The sequence below is a fragment of the Schistosoma haematobium genome, chromosome 1 (genome assembly GCF_000699445.3).
Source record: "Schistosoma haematobium chromosome 1, whole genome shotgun sequence".
NCBI lineage: Eukaryota > Metazoa > Platyhelminthes > Trematoda > Strigeidida > Schistosomatidae > Schistosoma > Schistosoma haematobium.
Window position 1 is genome coordinate 32361913 of NC_067196.1, and position 14855 is coordinate 32376767.

Below are 14855 nucleotides of genomic sequence, written 5' to 3' on the forward strand. Positions count from 1 at the left end.
TGATCCCAGCAGACGCCAGCAATATTTCTGAAGCATCTGTGGTCAAATACTAGTAGCTTACGAGTATCTTCTACTCTTAATGGCCATGTTTCGCTGCCGTAAATTAAAACAGAACGGATTGCCGCGCAGTATACTCGTCCTTTTATTGATAGACGGATATCTCGCCTTCGCCATAGGTGACGTAAGTTGGCAAAAGCCAAACGAGCTTTTCGAATCCGTGAAGAGATTTCGTCAGACACCAGCCCATTATGGTTGATCAGACTTCCAAGATAAGTGAAGTTGTCAACGTGTTCGACTACTTCGCTCCCTATCCTTAATTCAGGTGTTGATGCAGACCAGTCCTGAAGCAACAACTTGCATTTAGAGGGAGAGAAGTGCATTCCAAACATTCTGGGATTGTTGCTTAGTGCTACCAGAAGACTCTGCATTTTGTCAGCGTCTTCACCAAACAGGACTATGTCATCTGCGTATTCTAAGTGGATAAGTGGACCTCCTGGAAGGAGATCAATACCCGAGAATTCAGTAGACGAGAATGTTATTTCCATCAGTAGGTCTATGATGAAGTTCAACAAAAATTGAGATAGTGGACAGCTTTGACGGACACCACTTGAGGTTGCAAAAGTAGATGACAGTTCGCCATAAGCTCTGACTCGACTAGTAGTGTTCGAGTAAAGAGCCTTTACAAGGTTTATGTACTTCTGTGGTACGCCTTTCAATAACAGACACTGCCACAGAATCTCGCGGTCTACCGAGTCTAATGCCGATTTTAAGTCAAGAAAGACCACCATTGTCGGACGCCGATAAGTATGCCTGTGTTCTAGAATCTGACGAATGGTGAATATTTGGTCGATGCAGCCACGACCAGGTCTGAAGCCAGCTTGATTCTCTCGTGTTTGCAGTTCACGAGTCTTAGTTAGCCGTCTGATAATTATCGAGGCTAGTATTTTAGATACTATATTAGTTAAACTAATCCCTCTATGGTTGACACAGGATGATTTTAACCCTCTCTTATATATTGGGACGATAAGTGATTGTGACCAGTCAGATGGAATAAGATTTAACTCCCAGATCTTAGCTAAAATATTAGTCAACCTAATCGCTAAAATTGGACCACCATCTTTAAAAACCTCTGGAGCCAATCCATCTGGACCAACTGCCCTTCCTCGTTTCAGATTAACTATAGCCTTTTGAACTTCTGCTAGATTTGGGGGACCTACTTCAATGTTCCATTCACACTGTCTGGGAATGGAGGGTAGTTGTAGAGTAGCTGAAGGCCAGCTGAACTGTTCTCTGAAATGTTCCGCCCATCGTTCTAAACGTCTAGACTGAGAGCAGATGAGGGTGTCGTCTTTTTCCGAAATAGTCTGACTTATGCTTGACTTAGTAATTCCTGTTTCTCTTACTAGTCTGTAGAGCTGTCTTGTGTTCCCTATGGTCGCCGCCTTTTCCATCTCTTTTGCTTTCGTTGCCCACCACTGCTCACGGTCGTTTCTTAGACTTTTTCTTAACCTAGATCTGATTTCTTTACGCTCTTCATCGTGTTCAGAGACTGATGGGATGAGTTTACGAGAATCCATCAGTGCAATAGACTTAAAAGTCCTTTGGTTTTTTGTGACTGTTTGGTTTAAATAATTAATAGATGTCACTGCTTGTTGCACAGCTGTTCTTTCCAAGCAACATCTGGGTCAACCTCGTTTTCAGAACTACCTAAGTGTGACCTCAGTTGTTCATGGAACCTACTTTTGGTTTTCTCGCTACTCAATTCAGTTCTAATGGGTCTTTTTACTGTGGCTGTTTTGCGTCCAGTGAGGCGCAAGCAGATGCGTGCCCGTATTAGGGCGTGGTCAGAGTCCAAGCAGGTACTCCAGAATGAGCGACAATCTTCTACCGACCCTCTCCAACGATGACTGATGGCAATATGGTCTATTTGAGTCCATCGTTGGTTTGGTGCAGGCGGTCGCCATGTTAGACGATGTCTCTCCTTATGCTTAAAATTTGTGTTTGCTAAAAATAAACGAGTGTCTGAGCATAGTTGCAGCGGACGATCACCATTATCTGTTCGCTGTGCCGGAATACTAAAATACCCACCTAAATGCCTTTCTGTTTGGTTTAAACTATCTAACTGGGCATTAAAGTCACCCCCTACGAGTACTATGTCTGAACGTTTAGCTTTCTGAAGAAGTTCAGATAGCTTTCTGTAAAATTCATCTTTCACTTCATCTGAGCTGCAGTCGGTGGGAGCGTAGGCAGAAACGACAAAAAGGCAACGATGTGTGTTTTTTTAGACTAATAATCATTATTAATCATTACATTGTAGTTTATCAACGACTATAAGCATCGAATTCCAGATGGATTGTCGAGTGTATATCTATTTATAATACAAAACATTACAAATAGTTCTAATTAAATGGTTTCCTGAATCTTTCTCTACAGATAACTAGAGTACATAGTTTTCCATGCATCTGACCTTTAAGAACTGAGTGATTGGTTTATTCTAAGCTAAATACTGTCTGACGTTATGAAATGATATTTTTTAGCCGGTTAACTGTCTTTTATTGTCAAAAACTTAATGAAGTATTTATTAATTTCAAGTTATTTAGTCTGATCACCACTTTGAGAACGTGATAGATTTAATTTAGTCAGAATAATTTGCAACAAAACGTTGGTAAATAAATATGAATATATCTTATGCAGTAATTTAAAACATTCACATTTTCGATAGTCTATAAAATTACAACAATAAGATTTAATATCTACATCAAGAAGTCTTCTGAGCTAAATGTATCGAACAACGAAGATAAACGGATCTACATTACGAAAAGTATTTATGCCTCACTATTAGAGAGGAGTATTTTGAGTATTTCTTGAGTTTTGATAGTAGACATCATCATTAAATTAATTACGCTTGACTCCATTGTGGCTAAATCCATACATAAAATAAACACTTCATCTGCCACACTTACGATATCAGCTGTATTCAGTTTATGTATTTTGTGTTGGCTTGTTAGTTGATTAACCCGTGTACATTCATGGAGTAGAACTAGGTTTACTGAAATCTTGCTTCTACTTTTTTTTCAAAATCTTACCGAACTTCAATGTTGTCTAGGTATTTAAACACTTTAGTGTTATTAAAAATGAATATTGATTGGTGAGAAAAGTATACAATAAAGTATTAATAAATAATTAAGTATTGGCAACTATACGACATGTCTGAGTCATTTAAAACAAATTAATTAATTAATTATTGTATGGTTAAAGTTACGGTGAACTGTATAAAATGTTGTTCGATCACAGCAAATAATTGTCTGTTTAGAATAACATATAGTGAAAATGAAGAGATAGATGAACATCCTTCCTTAGTGAATAAACACTAACATAAACATTTTTGTTGAGATTATATATACATTTTGAAGCTAGTTTTTGTCTGGAGTCGAGGTTAATTGGTGAACCATTATAAACTAAGAAACACCGAATAGATGCATTGACAAATTTTAAGACCAATTAGCGGATTGAATTTATGAAAGTCACCAATTGAATCCTGAACCTCAAAGTTTGGCATGGAAGATGGTACTTTTAAACCATTAAATTGATGTATATTTTCATATATTTTGAAATCAACTTTAGAGAGCTTCATAATTAGAGCATGCAACTTAAAGAAACCAACTTATTTAAAACTCGAAACTAATCTTCACTCAAATTCATTGTTGAAAGCCGTTTCAATCCCAAATTGGTCAATTTAGAAAGTCATGGATGTATTACAAAACTAATGGGACTGGAAACGTGAACCAATAGATCTTGGCTTAGTAGCTTGAAGATATTGAGTTGTTAGTAAAACCACGATATTAAGCGTTCTATTCAATTTGGAATCATCAAAAACAAATAATTGTCTGACTGATGAAACCTTATTCAGAAAAACAGCTTACGTTGTTCCAACAAATAACTCGTTATTAAATGTGATTACAAACTGCTTTAATATATACAGGTTATGATCATCTGACCGAAAAGTTTTGGGATGTAACATTTGCAGTGTTCAAATAAATAGGATACTGACCTGAAATACTCGTGCTTGAATAATCACATGAATTTTTAACTTATGTCATCATATGTAAACAATATTTTCTTTGTACTATTTGAACTTGTGTCAACTTAATTCAGTTATTTATTCACCCTGAAGAAGTGGCTTACATTAAGTCAAAAATACAATTTTTTGACTCGATGGGATATAACAAAAATTATTATTAATATTTGGTAAACTTTATAACTTACCAAAGGAACAAGTTCACCTCTCTCCATCATAGCTTTTAACTCTTTACCTTTTGGTGAACCGGATTGAACTTCAGCTCGTAAAAGATCACCACTGGATAAGTGATTGAAATGAAATTTCTGGACTAATTTTTCACACTGTGTACCCTTACCACTTCCTGGTCCACCTTTTTGCAAGTAATTGAAAAAGTTGAAACACATAGAACTATAATCACAAACTTATATCAAGTGGGAGCGATTAATTAACATTTGGGAAGTTGAAAATTACGGGAGTTACGTAACCATTTCTGTAATTATATAAATAGGAAACGGTTTATCGATAGAACTACTGATAAATTTCATGGAATTTAACTTAATTTGCAGGTGGTTTTCATCTAAGAATCTCATCAATCATAAGTCATGCCAAGGAGTACCACACTGGGACTAAACAGCCGTCTACTGCTATCCGGTTTTTAATGGAACCCCAATTGATGGCAGACAGTGGTGAATGGAACCTAATTCTTCAATCTGTTAATCATTTGAACAAATAGCCGACTTATTTTCCAAAAACATTTTAGATCGATTTGTTTAATAATAAAAGAATCGACTCATCAGTAATCAAAATGCTTCATTTAGTCAGATGCGAGTAGTTAAAATTAATGATTAACACAAATAATTTAGCATTCAGACTTGTATGTGATTTACAGACTACATATATCTTTTTTCATATTCCTTAAATAGATGTGAAAAGAGATCTTAATCGGCTCCACTTTTTGCGAACGAAGTAAGTAAATACGTGAATTATAAATGGATAAAGGATATGTGACTAGTTACCTAATCTCTTGCTGCTATAAATAGTTTCGGCATAAAGCGAGTTATCATGCCTCACCGATCTTGTGAATTAATAAAGTTAAAAGTGGGCATAAGACATAACAACATATAATAAAGTAGTCCAGAAAATACAGAACTGTAGCCGGAAGTAACTGTAACGATACGACATAAATTTCGGAGTTTAAATTGACAATAAGTTTAAAAGCCTTAAAAATATCTTCTCCTAGCGCATTTTTAACTAAAAGTATAGTTATTCTTATAAGTAGAAGTTATTGTGACTGAAAATTGCATCTAAGTTGCTACATAATTAAGATGTGTAACTGGAGGAATAGTGTGAGGATAACCAGGCTTTCCCAATATCAACAACGGGATAATCCAAACCATTTCAACTTGAATTAAATCTCATATCCGCTGCACAAGTGAATGGCTATCTGAACTTAGTAGCTAAATGAATAACGCGATGACGTTTGAAGTGGACGGTATTGGATCCAGTCCAGGAATGAGTACCAACTCTTAGACGCACGTATATCTTACTGACAAGCTGCGCATAAGACAAAAGTGCGTGTCCTTGATTCCAATGCTAAACACAAGTCATCCATTCCATACCAACTTGTATCCTCATGGCTATATGGAGGCAATCTGCACAGAATGGCCATATACCAATCAAGACTAATTGAATTCCAATAAAAAATATCGACATAATAATCTAAACCATGTTAAATTTAATTAAATCGTAATCAAATGTTTAATCAAATTGCAATATATAGCGTTTTCAAGTATTTTACCTTCTTATTTATTGTGCCAGCGCTCGAGAAGTGTAATTTATACTAGGGACTTTATTATAATTACCTAAAGCTATCTACATAGTTTGTACTTAAAGTATGAATAAATCAATGACAGTAAACGCCGAAGAATTGAGTGATTTCCTTTAAACAGTTTAACTCTACTAGAATACTATTTGATACTTCAGAGCAAACTGAGACAATGTTCAAGTTGTCAAAGCATCTAGGTTTTAAAAAGTGAGCCATTGGTTTTGAATTCTTTTCACACTACTCTGGCTCGAACGGCCAATTGGTTTCATCAGCCCTTACAAAATCAGGACCACTAAGCTAGAACCGAACGATGTTAATGTTTAACTTTAATCAAATCACAATATTTCACGACCATTTTTAATTGCATGAGGTAAGTAGTTGTCTTACATCCTATATGATTGAACTCCACTGAACAAAGCTCACTATGTGGGCTCAAGGGTGTAAAGATGGGGCGTTAGCACGTGACCACGATCACCCGTGGGGAGGTGGGTCACGTATTAGGATGAGACAGCCATTTAATGCTTTTCAGTCTTCAATGGTGATCTAGCTAAGATCAATTAGTCATTTTGATACTGCCAATTTAGTAACCACCACATAATCTTGTGATGATTATTCGTAAAAATGTTTACAAGTCCGAAAACTAACCATTATTCAAGTGAAGTGTTTCTTAGGGATTCTATTTGAGTTTAGTTTTTATGGCGAAGTGATATATTTTGGAAGGTTACTGTACAGTACCGGACCACCGAATTCAGAACCAGCTATTTAAAAGAATCGTGTTCACCACAAATTCCATCCTATGTGGAGTCATAGGTCTGCGCAGCTGAAAAGCCCAAAACCCCTCACTGAGTTTTAATGGTTAACCGTCTTGCGTCTTTCTGATATACAAAATAATCATCAAGTGTTGAAAGTTAGTACCGGAATGTCAAACGTAACAATACTTATTACATTTGTTTGAGTCAGTTAATTACTGGATTAGTGCTTAGATTTAATATTTTTATTTATGATATACAAACTAACTGAACATACTTAGTACGGACCATTTATTGGTGTAATCACATCATTATACTAATTGTAATCTACGATTTGTACATTCATATGTATTTGTTTCATCTTTTTCTAAATATAAGGAGAATTTCATGACGGTGCGTTTGTTGAATAATAGAAATTTACTATACCATTGAAAAAGCGCTATTAAATATTCGCTAAAATGCTACATAAACAAAAAAACCAATAATGTTGAAACAGATTAAATTGATGAACCCTTATAAAGCAACTAAAACGTGTATTGAATATAACTAACCTATTTTAACACTTCTAATAACTACATCAATCGATTAATTAACAAAGATTGATAAGATAAAAAACATATTGTAAGTTCACTAATCTTATCCAGTAAACGAGCTACCTATCACTTTTTGAAACTCACATAACCCTGTAGAATCCATCACATAAAGTAATAATAAAGTATAGGACACCAGAGCTATGGTTGAGCATTTCCGCTAAATTCTTCTTTCTATGAAAATAAGTAGATGTGATGCCACTGTGGTCAAAACTCAAAGAAACTGACTATACTCAGTGAGTGAATAATCGTGAAGTACTGAAATCACTATGAAGAATATAAACTTGGAAGTCATTTTCTAAGTGAAAAAATAGTTTTTCTATTAGTTCATTACAAATTACTTCAGAATACTTGGAATTTGAAAATTTAGAAATTGGTGAGACTACAATTTATGGACGACCTTTGAGCGATGCTAAAGTGGCCTTGAGAATGTTCAACTACTGACTAGGGCTAAATGAGGGTTTTAAACCTATGTGAAGGATAAGGATTGTGATTTAGTTGATGGTTAGGGATAAGGATTAGATCTAGGTTTTTCATCACGAACCGACATCAGATAAATTATCAAGATGCTATTTAGCAAAATGAATAAAGAATTTCGCGCAGAAATCTACGACCTGTTTTCTTAAATCCGATCAGTTAATCCATAAATTATAGTTTCACCGTAGATACATAATTAAAGTAATAATAATAAAAGAAAAATCTCGTGGTTGTTTATTCTTACCTAATACAAATACCACTTTTGCTTTTGCTAACTTCTGATCAGTCATCGTTTGTGTACTCTTAAAAATCCCGTTTAATAAAGAATGAGAGTGTACACTCCACCGTGAATCCAATAGCGTACAATAATTTGATTTGTGAAGGTCTATGAAATCCTATTCGTTTTATTTTGGTTAATTAATAAACAAATATGTTTGTCTATCAAATTATATTTCATATTCTCTTTGTGATTGGAAGAAATGGAAAAAGACATTCAATTGAATGTTCAGCCCTCTATTTGATTGGTCCATTATCAGAATTTAGTTAGGACGCAAAAGAACGAGATCCAATCTTCTCTGAAACTGTTCTCCATTAAATTTGTGCGTTACATGATTTATTCTCTGTGATTTTAAGTCATTGATCCATCTTATGAATAGGATGAATCCTAAAGAGGATTTGTTTATCAAAAGATCTCTGATTAGCCTTTAGTCGTTTAAACGAATTATTACAAATAACAGGGGCTTTACGAATCAGACTGATCTAGTCATCCTTCTTTTCACTACTAACAAGCGATAAACTGTTAGCAGAAAACAGGACTTACTTGACCGGAATAAACACATCGACTGTTTTGGTTTATTTTGTAGTAAAGACTAATTCACCAGACATTTCTCATAAGTAGAAATATTTTAGGGCATATTATAAATCAAAATAATTTAATTATATTAATTTGAACGTAGCGCTCCAGTCGCCTGTAAATCCCACCGAAATATTAACATATTTTTTAAAAATCTGTCTAGAAATATAATGACTAGTACATGCGCATACATATACAACTCAATCCTGATAATGCTATCCAGAATAACGAAACTATTTCTAAAAATCTTATTTTTTAATTCAATAATTGAAACAGTAAACCATTAAATCATTGCAGCGAAATTTAGGAAAATTTTTATTTTTTTCTGTTGAGAGTTCTCTTTATTTACTGATGATGACAGGTTTTAGTATTTTAGTGGCCCGTGAATCTGACTCCATTTAGATCGTACGAATGTTTGTTATCACCTATCCTCGTATACAATTATCGACTTCAATCGCGTTTGTCAATAACGGATTTAGATAAGTCAAATAACGAGAATGGACTTTCGAATACATATATTTTGTATATGAAGCGAATGGAATAGAGAGAAGAGAAACGACACAGAGCGTTAATCAATAATTATAGTTACACAAAAGTTACAGACATGTGATGAGTAATGGGATAAGAAATGTATACACACCTACGCTCATATAAAAACAATCAAGACTGATAAACGAATAATTAACAAGGTCAAAATATGACTCAAGTAGAATGGGCTGTCCGAAAGTTAGAATAAAGTATGTGGGCTTAACATAATAACTGACACTACAATATCATGGATTATAATTCTTCATTTCATGATGATCGTCAAGATATTGACCAGTACACAAGCAAGACCTAAATATGTCATTATTCATTGTAGCAGGAAATATTTATTTTCAGAGAGGCGTTTTGCGGATATTATAGTAATTTAATAATTGAATTCATGAGTCAATTGAAGCCAGACCACCATGGAAAACCTGAAGGCACTGAACGGCCGTTTCGTTCTCAGGAGTGCCCATCGACGGCCATTCAGTGCTCATGACTCATGAATCCAACTACTAAAGTATTTATATGTTCAAGTAGAATTTTATCATTTCGTGATCATGTGTTTAACTCTACTTTACAGAAATATAATGCGATCTTGAATTTATTCATTGAAGTAGTGTTGAATTGATTGGACTTTACTGAAATATTACATATTTATAGTCATAACCATGAATTGCAACAGTAGTAGGTTTTTTTAAAACTCTTTCAGGCGATATTTCAACAATTAAATTTGTATAATTATAATGCCAGTATGAGACGAGTGCACGATTCGATCAACAAATAGGCATTATGAATTTTTTTCTAGAATTAAGATTAAGACAATATTGATGACAAATAGAATGAACGAAACGACCGTCCAGTGCTTCCAGGTTTTCCATGGTGGCCTAGCTTCAACTGACTCATGATTTCAATCTGTGGAAATAGAATAAACGTTATTTATATGAAAACTTATATTTGGAAATAAAATGGAACCAGTTTTCAAAAAGAAATCTCGGGATTTTGTCACAATATTTGTTTGAATTTTCATATAGAATAAAAGTCAATGAAATTTACCAGACCACATTACTTTTAAAATGGATCGTATTGTAATCACATCATAATATTAAGCAAGACTTAGTGCTGATTGTTTATTCTGAAATCACTAGTTTTACATTAAGTGAAATATTGCTTTAGGTATGTTTTTGACTTACTGATACCTACACTTATGCCATCAAAATGACAAGGGAAATAGTTTCTATGACCGAAATATTTCTTCTATAATTTAGTGACAGATAGAAGGATAGTTTTCTTCACTGACCTAGTTTACCTCATCTTTATGTCTCATAGTTAAGTGAATGGATTTCAACGATTTTATAACACCTTGACGTTCACATTCATCAAGTTATACTTTACTTCTGTTGTATATTTGAATGCTACAAATCTTTTAATGATTAAACAAGAAAATACTTTCAGTCAATTTTTTTAAACAGTATCAGCTTACAAAATAACTGCTGAACATGTAACAAATAAGCGGAAGTTGATATTAATAGTTAAGAAAGACTTCAAACTTCTGTCTAATTGAACTAATTTTTTACTTAAAGTAACCCATTGTGTCATTGAATAAAGATAATGAGAATTCAATGGGGAAAATTTTCTTTTCGACGAAATCATTTACTTAAACTGTACATTTGTATTTATAGTTATGTGGACAATATATGTCTACAGAAGGATGGAAAAGATTGCATCATAAATTGATTCGAGACTCTTATTATCAGATGAAGTTACGTAATAATCAAGAGGTAAGAGAAGGCTGGAAATAATTTACGGGTCTGAATTATGAGATAATTGTCCAATTAACAGATATGAAGAGAACCGACAAACATAAAGGTCATAATAATAATAACTGAATAATAATCAAGAAAACTTGTTTAAAGGTAATAATAACTGATTACAGTTTAAAATTACAAAACACTAATTTAACAAATCAATAATAATAATTTAGAAAGTGTCTAAACATACTACACAGGGTCAAGTGAGGATGAGAGGTTGGACGTATCGTTTTTGCACGCAAAGTTCGGGCTTGAGTTGGTGGTTTGCCAATACCTTAGTAGTGCATAAGATTTTGATTCGATTTCCATACTATCCAATTCCTTTGACTGTGTAGATTATTTTAAAAGAAGACTCCTTTGGAGCGATGTGTCAATAGTTGATTAAATGCTCCTGTGTTGAACTAGTAATTGTTTTGCATTCTCCTTTTAAAAGCCATGCTGGGTAGCGTTCTGAGATGCTTTTAGAAGGTGATCGTTTTATGTGGCCAATGTAATCTGCACATTCATTATTATTATTATTGATTTGTTGAATTAATGTTTATTATTACCTTTGAACGCGTTTTCATGATTATTATTCAGTTATTATTATTATGACCTTTATGTTTGTCGGTTCTCTTCATATCTGTTAATTGGACAATTATCTCATAATTCAGACCCGTAAATTATTTCCAGCCTTCTCTTACCTCTTGATTATTACGTAACTTCATCTGATAATAAGAGTCTCGAATCAATTTATGATGCAATCTTTTCCATCCTTCTATAGACATATATTGTCCACATAACTATAAATACAAATGTACAGTTTAAGTAAATGATTTCGTCGAAAAGAAAATTTTCTCCACTGAATTCCCTTTATTTTTATTTTTTTTACTACCAATAGTTTGTACAACATCAAATCACTAGCTATCACATCATATCATTTTTGTTGTTTATCTGAAGCAAATGATTAAACTAAAATCTATGATGAGCTCTTGTGTACTAAACCCTATGATGAACAACCACGATGAAAAACTGAACGGAGGTTGTTTCTGATTTTTGGATTAAACGGTTGGACACTACAAGTTACTGCAATAAATTTATAACAATGCTTAGCTGCCTCTTTATTGTCATTTTACGACGTAGTTTTAACGTTACGGTCTGGTAATTTTAGACTTGATTACGATATATGGTCATCTTATAAGATGACAGTTAGACAACCATTGAAGGCCAGGATCCCCTACACATTTAATTGAGCTTAGACTGAGGCTTGTTAGCAAAGTACACTGCATCGGGATCTAATAGTCTGTCTTTTTAAATATAATCCGTTATTGGGCTAACATTATGTGCACCTTTTAATTTTCATATAAAAATGTCTTAACAAGCATCTGTGCGATCAGACTGTCCGAAATGTATTGCGCAAATATATCACATAATTCTGATAAACTTCGTCTTCTCATTGCATTATCGAAATTGATCAAAGGGATTAATTGTTATAAATATCAATATCAACAAAAATACCATCATAGTGATCATATTATTTATTATTTATTCAAGTTTTAAACACCTTTACAGTGGATGATAAATACAACTATAAAGTTATTATGCATTGGGATAACCTAAATTTTTCGCACCTCAAGAAATGTAACATTATCAAAAGATTTAATAAAAACAAGCACTTTAATTTTATTTGAATACGATATGAAAGAACGATCAAAACAAACTGAAAATGCGATAGTACATATATTGATTTCCTAAACATCAGAACCAGTGTAATAGACAGTTGACACTAAATTACTTTGTATCCCCTAACTGTGAATCGATACACTTACATGTTAGGCAAGCTGACTAAATGATATCACCTGAATACAAATTATTTGACTATGTACAGACATGCAAAGCATCCTACTTTTCAAAACAATAAAATATCTTAACAACTTTTCCGTTTATAAAAGTAGTTGTTTTTTGTTAACACTAAGTGAATAGTTTCTGAAAATATTTTACAGTAAACAGCACTCAAATATTTTATGCACTCGAACAATTAGTCTTCATAAATCTTTACCCTCTCCTGTAGTTACAAAACTATTCATTTGTTTTATATCCCATTGGTCGGAACCGATAAAAAGATTTAAAAGAAAATTCCTTCAAAATAATAACTTGTCAATAATCACAAAGTTTGCTTATTGTGATCCTAATTCTAAGAAATTGGACTGAATATTTTGAAATGTAATTGTCAGTACTTATTGGTGTCAGTTGGAGAGCCATTGAAAGCCATGATCCCCTACACAGTTACTTGAGTTCAGATTGAGGCTTGTTAGCAAAATACACGAACGATACCTTATTGAGTTGAACCCAAGATCTTCAAACCACTGCATCGGGATCTAATAGTCTGTCTTTTTAAATATAATCCGTTATTGGGATAACATTATGTGCATTTTGTGTCATTAGTGCAAGAAGTAAATTTAATTGGAAATAAATAAACAAATTTTTATCGACTTATAAGAAGTCCGAAGGATAGTTTCTCTATAAATACATCCAACCACCTAAAACCAAAATAAAGCCCATTTTCATATCAATTCGCTTTTCTTGAGGATCAAATTAGCGCTAAACTTTATACATGACTACATTGATCTCTGTACTTAACTGATTTGTTACATTGCCATATCTGCTGAGAAAACGGTTAATTTTATCTCAAAAAATAACATTCAAATCGGACTGATCTATTCAATATCCTCTTCTAATTATTTTTGTTTGTATTTCTTTTATCAACCAACTGATATTTACAGTTTCGGGTTATGGAGATCGTTGAATTTCATTGAAATTATAAACCCGTCAATGTTAGATCACCATGGAAAATCTGGAAGCACTAGACAGCCGTTTCAACTTTTATTTCTTTATATGTAGTGATTTTGAATTTGGACTTGATACAGTTAAATAGAAATGATGCTAAGCTGCATTATATTTTGTAGATAAAACGGGTTCTATGATAAGTTAGAAAGATCGTAAATAAGATTAGATGGTGGTTGGAGGTAGTCGACAGGAAACCCTGGACCCGGGTTTTGTGCTACTTGGCACTCGTCAGCAAGGTGTGCCTGTAATCTTGAGGGAACTGGTGCTCCCTGGCTGATTCGATCCCGTGTCACCCAGCTTTACAGTCAGAGACGTTATCACTGAGCTATCCGGGTCGCTACTGATCTTAAATAAATAAGTTGATATTAAATCACACATAAAATCTTATCTGTTACATCATTATGTAAGTTTACCTTTTTTTTCAAGATATATACATTTAAACTTAAATATGCATTTAAGTTAGACAATATCCTTTAAATTTCCATTTAACCTAACATATAACCCAGTTGACATGACAGAACACTTTTTTTAAGCTTTTGATTATAATACAATGTCAGACAATATTTCTCTTAGATTATCTTCATCATTTCATAATAACATAATGTACTCTTTAATTTTTCATAGAGTACAAGTACAAATATATTTTTATTGTTGATTATTGATATTCAATTATAAAAATATGTAAATTATAACATAGTTTTGTTCAATTATATTCATTTTTTCTCTGCTTAATTATATGCTAATTAAATAAGATATACAAAAAAGTGTTTCATAGGTCTAAACTACACCTTAATATATATATATATATATAAAGTTTTGTTAAAATTGTGAAACAATAAAGCGAAACGTCTTTCGTTTTCTTTTCTTTATATTTTCTTTTAATATTTTCACTTTAAATGATTCACATGACAATGATATGGATCTTGTGTTTGGAATAATTGGATGCATATTGTTTATGGATATCTTGAAAATAACTTGTGAAAAGTAATCAATTTATATATGAAAGAGAAATAACTACATAATTTATTGTATTTAAACAAAGTACAATAATAAATGATGAAAGTACAGAATTAAAAATAAAATGTGATTGACAATATGTTCAATTACAGTGTCATTTTGACTAAACTATCTATGTTAAA

At 33.0% G+C, this 14855-nt stretch overlaps 1 protein-coding gene across 1 annotated transcript in view; it reads right to left on the reverse strand.

The window, feature by feature from the left end:
• TAF5_1 (Transcription initiation factor TFIID subunit 5) overlaps positions 1-14855 on the reverse strand; it is a 42165-nt gene that overhangs the window by 8972 nt on the left and 18338 nt on the right. Inside the window, exons 8-9 of the mRNA XM_051216052.1 lie at positions 7946-8365; positions 4267-4430 (exon numbers count right to left, since the gene is read on the reverse strand). The gene's annotated coding sequence lies outside the window, so the exon portion shown is untranslated. The remainder of the gene's footprint in view (positions 1-4266; positions 4431-7945; positions 8366-14855) is intronic.